The sequence below is a fragment of the Suncus etruscus genome, chromosome 8, assembly GCF_024139225.1.
Source record: "Suncus etruscus isolate mSunEtr1 chromosome 8, mSunEtr1.pri.cur, whole genome shotgun sequence".
Lineage (NCBI taxonomy): Eukaryota > Metazoa > Chordata > Mammalia > Eulipotyphla > Soricidae > Suncus > Suncus etruscus.
The window spans coordinates 82,057,988-82,067,731 of NC_064855.1; the positions used below are offsets into that span (position 1 = coordinate 82,057,988).

The window sequence follows — 9,744 nt, forward strand, 5'->3', positions numbered from 1 at the left end:
ATCTACTTACTATTTGTCTGCAGGAGAGTACAGGCTATCATCACTGTTTCATGTTGACGGAATTATAAGCAAAAAGGCTGGAGGAAACCAATACTTTTGAGGAATCTTGACAGGCATGCCAAAGAGAAACATATGTATATTATTTTATACCTGCCAGGTGCCAGTCAGGTTAGTTCTTTTATAAGAAAAATATTCAAGCAGAGAAGTTGAACAATATTATAAACATAAGGGTATACACAGTTTTTGAGAATAAATACTCAATAGTGGACACAGTTGTAAATTCTATATCAGAACATTGATTGTGTATTGAAATAAATATTTTAGTATGAAAAAATTCATGTTTTCTGTGGATTGACTTTATTTTTTCAGTGTATGCTACGGAATAGGACATGCAATTTACAATATTGGTTTTACATAGACACAATGATTAAAATATATCATTTGTAATTGTTTTGGGGCTACAGAATATGGTGTCAAATAGTGCATTAGTTTAAACTCAGAACCACTCCTGATTGGAGGTTCTGGACAATGGGGACCATCTGGTGTGCCAGGGATCAAACCAAGGGTAGCTGTCTGCAAGTGCCCAATCTCCTGGACCTATTGGTATGTTTTTAAGTGATATCATCTACATATTTCTAGATGAAATCCTTACAGAATAAATATTTTTATTCGATATATTTCATAACAGAAAATAATTCTAAATCTGTGAAAGAGTTTTGATTTTTATTGCTTTTCAGAAAAATTAAAATCACATAAATATTACTTAATATCTTTTTGTCTAGTAGACACTTATCTTAATATTGTAAAATAAATCAATGAATTGATACAGAAATTAGCAAAATATTCCTGCTGTAACTAAATTGTAATAGAATTTGAGGTGAAGAACAATTTTATGTCATAAAGTATATATGTATGTATGTGTATATATATATGCATTCTTAAGGGCCAAGCTAGATTTGAGCACTTCACACAAATCCCCAGTCTGTCAGCTACATGCCAACGAGACCAGACTCTCAAGACTCAGGCTAAAGAAACCCATCGGCTTTTGCTTTGGTAAACCTCCATACTTTTTATTTGTGTATTTGTGTGTGATTTTAAAGAGATTTACAACTATTAAAGAGTCATTTCTCAGAAAAAAGGCAAGAAATACATGAAATAAGATAAATAATTTTATATTTTTATTTATGTTATTTTATTTTTTAAATTTATTTTTGGGGGGTTGGGTCATACCCAGCAGTGCTCAGGTGTTATTCCAGGCTCTGTGCTCAGAAATTGCTCCTGGCAGCCACGGATGACCAGATGGGATGCTGGGATTCGAACTACCATCTGTCCTGAAAAGCCTGCATGCAAGGCAAATGCCCTACTACTGTCCTATCGCTTAGCCCTGATTTTATAGTTTTTAAATGAACAGTTAATTTCTACTTAATACATGATGGGTAAAAAGTCAGTTAGACTCTGAAGTATAAGTTTAAAAAATTATATTTGCATTCATTGTTTAAAAAAATTCACATTTCTCAACTCCCCCCAACCCCAAACACGGAGTGTTGTAGCCCTGACCTTTACCTGAGTCAGGAAGAGGGAGTGAGTGGTGGGTCGAGTTGGGGCTGCTGACTGTGATCCTGATGGCAGCCTACCTGCACATCTCACTGCTGCAGCTTTCCCCTGCACTTCATTCGTGGAAGTCATCAGGGCAAATTCTTCACCTATCATCTTCTACTAAGACTTCGTGGGTGTGGTTGGAAGTCCTGAGATAGTTGTGCTTTTACATGGTTTTCCAACATCCAGCTCGGATTGATTCAAGATTTGGGAAGGTCTGACCCCTTGAGATTTCATCAGGTAACGGTTGCCTTCGAATTCTTAGGCTTTGGCTTCAGTGACAAACTGAGACCACACCACTAATCCATATTTGAGCAGGCATGCATTGTGGAGGCGCTTCTGCTACATCTGGGGATCCAGAACCGCAAAGTCAACCTCCTGTCTCATGATTATGGAGATACTGTTTCTCAGGAGCTGCTCTATAGGTTCAAGCAGAATCTATCTGGCCGCCTTAACATCAAGAGTCTCTGTCCACTGGAGGTGTATTTCCTGAGACTCACTGGCCTCTCCTCCATCAAAAGCTGATGAAAGATGTTGGTGTGCAAAGATGAACTTCTTTGTCTTCTCTAGAAGGTTTCACCCCAGTCTTCGGACCATACACGCACCCCTCCCATAGAGCGAGCTGTGGGATATGTGGGCAAGGATCCCCAACAACCGGTGGAAACGGTTGTTGACAGTTTCTTGCAGTCTATCAATCAGACGAAGAAGTTTAGAAGACACTGAATTGGAGCATTGGCCTCTGTGGATTGGATCATTGGCCTCTGGAAACATTCCCATTCATTTCATCTCAGGGCCAATGGATCCTGTGAACTCCTTTCCATAATTTCTGGAGCTGTACAGGAAAACGCTGCTATTGCCCACAGAGTCAATTGCTTCTGGATGATCACATTAGCCACTATCCACAGCTAGGAAATCCCATGGGCTTCTTGAATGCATATATGGGCTTCATCAACTTCTGAGCTGGAAAGCATAGCTTCCCTGTATTACCCCCACCACCACACACCTCAACCCTCAATCCCTGATCTCTTGTGTATTCCTTAGGAAGAATGGCCCAATGGAGGTCCTGGCCACCAAACACTATTCTCCTCCAAGGTCCACCTGCCTCACTTGGTGAACAGGGTAGAGTAAAATGCCAGCAGAAACTCTGACTGAGGGGGACCTGGTAGTTCACCTCCCATTCCTCTGACTTCTGGCCAAGTGTATAGACTCACCTTTGTCGTTGTATTTTTAGGAACCTAAGGACTGAGGCACTGCCTCATCTTTCCTTGAATGACACTGAGGGCAAGAACTGTTCTAAGTTCTCGAACAGCTTCTAGTGAGAGTGGATGGTGTCCTTTTCCATACATTTGGATTTAGTTTCCTCTTGCTCCTTCTAACTAGAACTTCTGCTGGGGTAAATTTTAGTTTCTAATTTAGTCTTCTAAGTATGCTAGAGTTTAGTCTTTTACTTATGCTTTAACTATGGTCTACTTAAACACACAATATAAATTTTCCTGAACCTACAGATACTCTGCTAGAGTAGTGAACCTTACTAAGAAGTGTTTAGTTTCTAAATAAACTGAACTAAATTCGAACTCTGGAAAATTTGTAAAATCACAGGACATTAAGGACCAATAGCATCTGTGTCAGAGATTCACTGCTATTTGTGGTTAGAATTGGTCATTTCAGCAAATAACAGTACGATTCTTCATACTTCAGTGTTTAGACGCATGTTCCTCACAAGCTGGAGAGGAGGGGATCACGGTAGAGTCCAAGTTACCATGCTGAATGTACACTGATTCCTCTGAGAATGATTGCTTAACTTCTCATTGGTTGTCCCAGAGAGACTGCCCTACAGATCGTACAATTCCTGTACTTTATACACAGGAATATTCCAAAAACTTTAAGAAAAATTTCTGAAAGCAAAAAGCAACAACAACAACAAAAACAGAAAAACCTCACATTTCTCATTTTTGGGAAGTGCTAGGTTAAAAATCATTTAAAAACTTACAATCGACAATTTCAAATATTTAATTAAAGAAATATGTACCAATATTTTAATACCTTCTTTATAGACAAAGCCCAGCAGCTAAAGTTTACAATTGCACTCATTTTTTTTCTATATTACATCAGTGATAGAACAAATCCATCATTTGTCCTGCCTTATGGTTTAGTTTTACTGATGTAAATGTAATTACAAGAACAAAATAAAATTTATATAGAGACAATGTGCAGATTTTTATTATATTCATAAATATTCAATAGGTATTTACAAATAATCTTTCTGTTTCACATGTTCACTATACTAGTGAAGAATATTGATCTTTAATTTAGAAATTTTCATTACATTGTTATTTTATATACGTGTACATATATTTATAGAGTGTAGATTTATATCCTCTGTGTTTCACATGTTTCATCAGAATTTACTTTGTGATAGTGGTTCTTAAATAAAGATATTATTAAAGAAAGAAAGAAAGAAAGATAAAGGAATAAAGAAGGAACAAAGGAAACAAAGAACACAAAAATCTCACACAATAGATTAATTAATATCAACTTATTCATTAGTAAATTACTGTTCAATAATGTTATTAATCAAAATATTTAAGTATGATGACAAACATTATAGTAGACATGCATATATTAATTAAATTATTTTCATCTTATGATTTCTTACTGAGTTGTTTATTTATGATTGAGTGATAAAATATTTTCCCTAGATCTTAGGAACATGGTATAATTCCTTATGTGTGAGTAATGTTTTTGTGCTGCAAAAGTTAGAAAATACTGGAAAGATCATACTACCTTGAAAAGTATTCCATGGGAGGAATTGAGAACTAAATTATTTTTAAAAAACTTTAATTTAATTTAATTAAAAAAAACCTTTAAAATAATAGCCAGGAATAATTCCTGTGCATCACCGGATGTGGCCCCTATATCAAAATCAAAACAATAATAATAATAGTAATATTAATAGTGTTGAAGAGATAGTATTGATGTATTATCAAATTAAAATGTTTATACACACTCCAATCTGTGAAATAATTTTTTCTGCCAAATTATCATAGATACTTCTAGAATTCTATTAAGAATGTCTTTAAATAGTAATTCAAAAATAAAGCAGGGAGTAGAAATATTGAAAAGATAGAAATATTGAGCAATAATCAGCTATGTTATTGTATCTATGGAGGCAATGAATGTTCTTTGTAAACAATATATTTAAATGATTTTTGAAAGTGGATTGATAATTTTATTTAAGAAATATTAAATGAAAAAATATAAAAATAAGACAATAAACAAACAAAAGAGAATTATTAAATGAGACAAAGGAGAGTTCTATAAAGTAAATGAAGAGAAATTATGCAAACTGTGATGCAGCAATTCCAGAATGGAGAGTGGAGTGTGCTGTCCCAAGAAAGATACTTAAATATATATTCCAAGTTATCTAGAAATTTCCAGTGTTTAGCTTTTTACACCAATATGTTATAGTTATCTCTCCCAACACAAAATGTTAATGTCTTCCCACCAACAGTAATGACCTATCTAGAGATGAGAATATGACTCATTGAGAGAGTTCTTTTCTTGCATGTGAAATGCTCTGAGTTTGATTACTCTAATTTCAAAATATTGTTGTAATCAAATTAAAAATTAAATAATGCCCTTGCCTATTCTTACTTCTTGCCCTTCTCTCCACTTTCTCACTGTTTACAATATAACTTTCACATAATTTTCACATAATTCAAATTAATATAGTTTGAAAGCACTAATAATGTCTATTCCTCATATGAGTAAAATGTTACTATGACAGTGTTGCTATTCCCTACAAGTTCCACTTAGCATAGTGATCCTGATTTTTATCTATTTAACCAAATACTATGATTTTCTTTGTTAGATGACAAATTAACTTTCCATGTGTGTATCTATCAAATATTCTTTATACAATTTTCTGTTGATGACTTTTAAGATCCATTCAAGATTTTGTTTCTTGTAAATTATACTGTTGTGATTTCTGGGGTGAATATAACCTTTCACATAGAGTCTTCATATTCATAAATGCAATGAAAAGATATCACTGTATTAAAATATTTTGATTCTTACTGTTAAAGACATTTCCACAGAATTTTCCATTAGTAAATATTGATGACTGTTCGTGAAGTGTTAGTATATAAGAATTACGGTTGAAAATAAATCTTTTTCCTCTGGTATTAGTTGGTGCCTTAAATTTCATCTAACAAAATACAAAGCAGTGTTAAGCTTTTACTATAAAGGATGTGCTTAATGTTATCAAACAATTTTTTGTTTTGTTTTGTTTTTGGGAAAAACCCAGTGATACTCTGGGGTTCCTCCTGGCTATGCACTCAGAAATTGCTCCTGGTTTGGGATACCATATGGGACAAGCATCAAACATTGAGTTAGCTGCATGTAAGGCAAATGCCCTATCACTGCACCATCCCTCAAGCTCCTATCAAACACATTTTATATAAAATTAAGCAAAATACTTGATAAAGATGAAGCAACCTGTCAAAAATGATCCAATAGTTCTAAACTAAATTTATTGTAATTTTAATATTTGAATAATATTAGGGGAGCCTCTGTGGTGTCAAAGATACAAACAAGACTGACTAGCAGAATGTAATGCAAATGCCTTAACTCTCTGGTCTTAAAATTTTATGTTTAATGTAATAAGAATAATGTTTTCAGAATAAGAAATATTATAAGATATAACATGTATGTATTTAAATTTGTATGCGATTGATTTTATATTTAAAATATATTTATTACATGTTTTACAAGTATTATATATAAGAACAGAGGCATTTCTAAAGTTTCAAATCAAAATAAAAATATAGGGAGGACTAGAGATAAGGCATGTTTCTCAGCAATTTGTGGAATTTTGTTTTTTTTTAATGTTAACATGAAACAGATAATTTATTTTCTTTAGTTTGACATGCCACAAGATTATTATTTGTAGACAAATAACTTTCAAAAATGCTTAGGAGAATCAGTGTAAATTTGGCATTTCATTCAACTGTGCCTTTGGTTCATGCTTGGGTTTATTATACAGTGCTGCTCAGACATAGTAGTTATAGGAATAGCCAAGACATCCAACTTCTTGTGGAACCTTAGGACCACAAGATCATTAGAACTAAATTATTCATGCTTTGGGAACTATTTAATACTAGAGATCACATTATATCTATATTGCAGCATATAGAAGAGCTAGTCTAACAACATATTGCTTCTTCATGAATTATTGCCATGCATTTGTATCTTGTTGGAACTTTACAACAATGCTCATTTCTGTAGATAATATTCTGTAATGGACTTTTGTAAATAATTTTAAAAAAGGATAAACCTTAAGCCGTATTCAAAGATGAATAACGAAAACACACATACATATCAAGAAATATTATGAAAATTTACATGAAAGCAAATTTTACAATGTGTAAAATTGACAAATTCACAGAAACATATATCAAAAAACCAGTAAGATATATAAAACTGGAACAAAGAAACAAAGACAATATGAATTACATATAGATTAATTGATAGCTTCCAAAATTGAAACTGAAGTCTAGATGGTTTCACTACCAATATCTATCCTACATTTTTAAATAATTGCTTAATATACCAACTTTTTCTTCTCTTCTTCCTTCCTTCCTTCTTCCTTCCTTCCTTCCTTCCTTTCTCCTCCCTTCCTTTCTTCCTTCCCTCTCTCCTTCCCTCCCTCCCTCCATCCCTTCTTCCTTTCTTCCTCCCTTCCTTCCCTCCTTGCTTCCTTCCTTCCTGTTTGCATCCTTTCCTTCCCTCTTGCCTACTTTTCGTCCCTCCTTCTTTCTTTCCTTCCTTCTTCCCTTCCTTCCTCCCTCCCTCCCTTCCTTCTTTCCTTTCTCCCTTCCTTACTCCCTTCCCTCTCCACCTTCCTCCCTTCCTCTCTCCCTCCCTCCTTCCCTCTCTCCCTCCCTCCTTCTCTCCCTCCCTCCCTTCCTTCTTTCCTTTCTCCCTTCCTTACTCCCTTCCCTCTCCACCTTCCTCCCTTCCTCTCTCCCTCCCTCCCTCCCTCTCTCCCTCCCTCCTTCTCTCCCTCCCTCCCTTCCTCCTTTCCTTCATTCCTCCCTCCCTTCCTCCTTTCCTTCCTTCCTTCCTTCCCTCCCTCCCTTCCTTCCTTTCTTCCTTCCTCTCTCCCACCCTCTTCCCTCCCTCCCTCTCTCTCTTCCCTCCCTCCCTCTCTCTCTCCTTCCCTCCCTTCCTTCCTTCCTTCCTTCTTCCTCCCTTCCTTCCTTCCTTCCTTCCTTCCTTCCTTCCTTCCTTCCTTCCTTCCTTCCTTCCTTCCTTCCTTCCTTCCTTCCTTCCTTCCTTCTTCCTTCCTTCTTCCTTCTGAAATCCCAGCTCTGCATTAAAGTGGTATTGCTCAGGGAATGACTCTACAGGATGGCAATGATTGAAGCTAAGTTGGCTGCATGCAAAGCAAATGTCATAACCTGCTTTATTATCACACCTAATACATATATAAAACATAAAGGGAAGAAAAATATTCAAAACATTCTCTAAAATCAAAATGACAGTGATTCCAAAACAGAGCAAAACATTCAGAAAATAAGATTAGACCAATGTCTCTGATGAACAGAAATGTCATAATCAAAACACTAGTCAAATAAATATGAAATTAATGAAATAATTAATAACAAGATTTGATTCTGTTAAAGAGATGAAAGGATCAAAATTGTAAATCAATTAATGTTCTGTATTGTCATATCAATAAAGGAAAAAATAAACATACTTATTTCATTGAGTAAGTACAACACATTTCATAATGCAAACCCTCTATAAATTGAGCATAAAATGTTTCTTAATACAGCAAAAGCATTTTATGACAACCCCACAGAAAGCATTTATTCACTGTTGAATCTGCATAATTTTATCATCACTATTGTTCTATAGAGTGTTAGAAGTGTTAGCAAGTAAAATTGGAAATTGAATAAAAAATTGGTATAAAGACATTAAGATATTAAACATTATTCTTATGAAATATACTAATAAAATAGAAACAAAAAAATTCATTGAGGGCAATTAATGACACTTGCAATATCTTAGAAGAATACAAAAGTGCTCGCATTGGCAGCGCATATACTAAAATTGGAAGGATACAGAGAAGATTAGCATGGCCCCTGTGCAAGGATAAGCACAAACTCGTGAAGCATTCCATATTTAAAAAAAAAAAAAGAGTAAAATAGCCTGTACAAGGGACCGGAGAGATAGCATGAAGGTAAGGCATTTGCCTTTCATGCAGAAAGATGGTGGTTCTAATCCAGCATCCCATATGGTCCCCCGTGCCTGCCAGGGGCGATTTCTGAGCATAGAGCCAGGAGTAACCCCTGAGTACTGCCGGGTGTGATCCAAAAACCAAAAAAAAAAAAAAAAAAAAAAAAAAAAGCCTGTACATAACTACATCAACCTTCTACTGAAAACTAGGAGAAAGTCAGACCAAGAAGAATAAACTCACCAAAAATAATGAAATACTTTGAAACATACCTAACAATCACACAAACCATGCACCAAATATAGTATCATGTGTTAACAGAAATGGTTGTATCAAACGATGAAAATCTTTGCCATATATATGAATTTAAAGAATTATGTTAGAATTTCCTATTAAGTAAAGCAATATAAAATTATTGAAAAATTTTAAATGTTCCAACAATTATATATTAGATAAAAATAAAAAGTAAAATATCATTATCTACAACTGATACTAAAAATCATTCATTATAAAAATGAGCCAAAGGTGATATTACAAACTACAACATTAAATTATGCTGTAAGTGGATAACTTTAAGATTAAATGCAAAGTTGAATTTGAGTAAAATTAAACAAGATAAAATTTAAATTAAATAAATTTTCCCAATAAAATATAATTTATTTCTATTTTTCTAATCAGTAAAGAAATCAAAACAAAATTAATAAAGGAAAACGGAAAGTTCATAAATAAAATTAAAGTAGACAAGTAGATACGGAAAAGCCTCCCATGGGAGTGAATTCTTGGCCTATAATAAAAGTTCTTGAGACTTAATAAAACTAATAAGTCATATTTAAAATGCTTACTCTTGTTGATAGCCAAAGGTAATGGGGACATATCTTATGGAAACAGGGAGTAGGGTCTGATAAGAG

The 9,744-nt window shown here is 34.3% G+C and overlaps 1 non-coding gene and 1 pseudogene across 1 annotated transcript; both read left to right on the forward strand.

The window, feature by feature from the left end:
• Nucleotides 1-528: 528 nt before the first annotated feature.
• Nucleotides 529-2,555, forward strand: LOC126015976 (mesoderm-specific transcript homolog protein-like; annotated as a pseudogene).
• A 6,127-nt stretch (nucleotides 2,556-8,682) lies between these two features.
• On the forward strand, nucleotides 8,683-8,788 carry LOC126017081 (U6 spliceosomal RNA). Its single transcript, XR_007498757.1, has one exon. It is a non-coding gene; the product is annotated as a U6 spliceosomal RNA (small nuclear RNA).
• The last annotated feature ends 956 nt before the right edge of the window (nucleotides 8,789-9,744 follow it).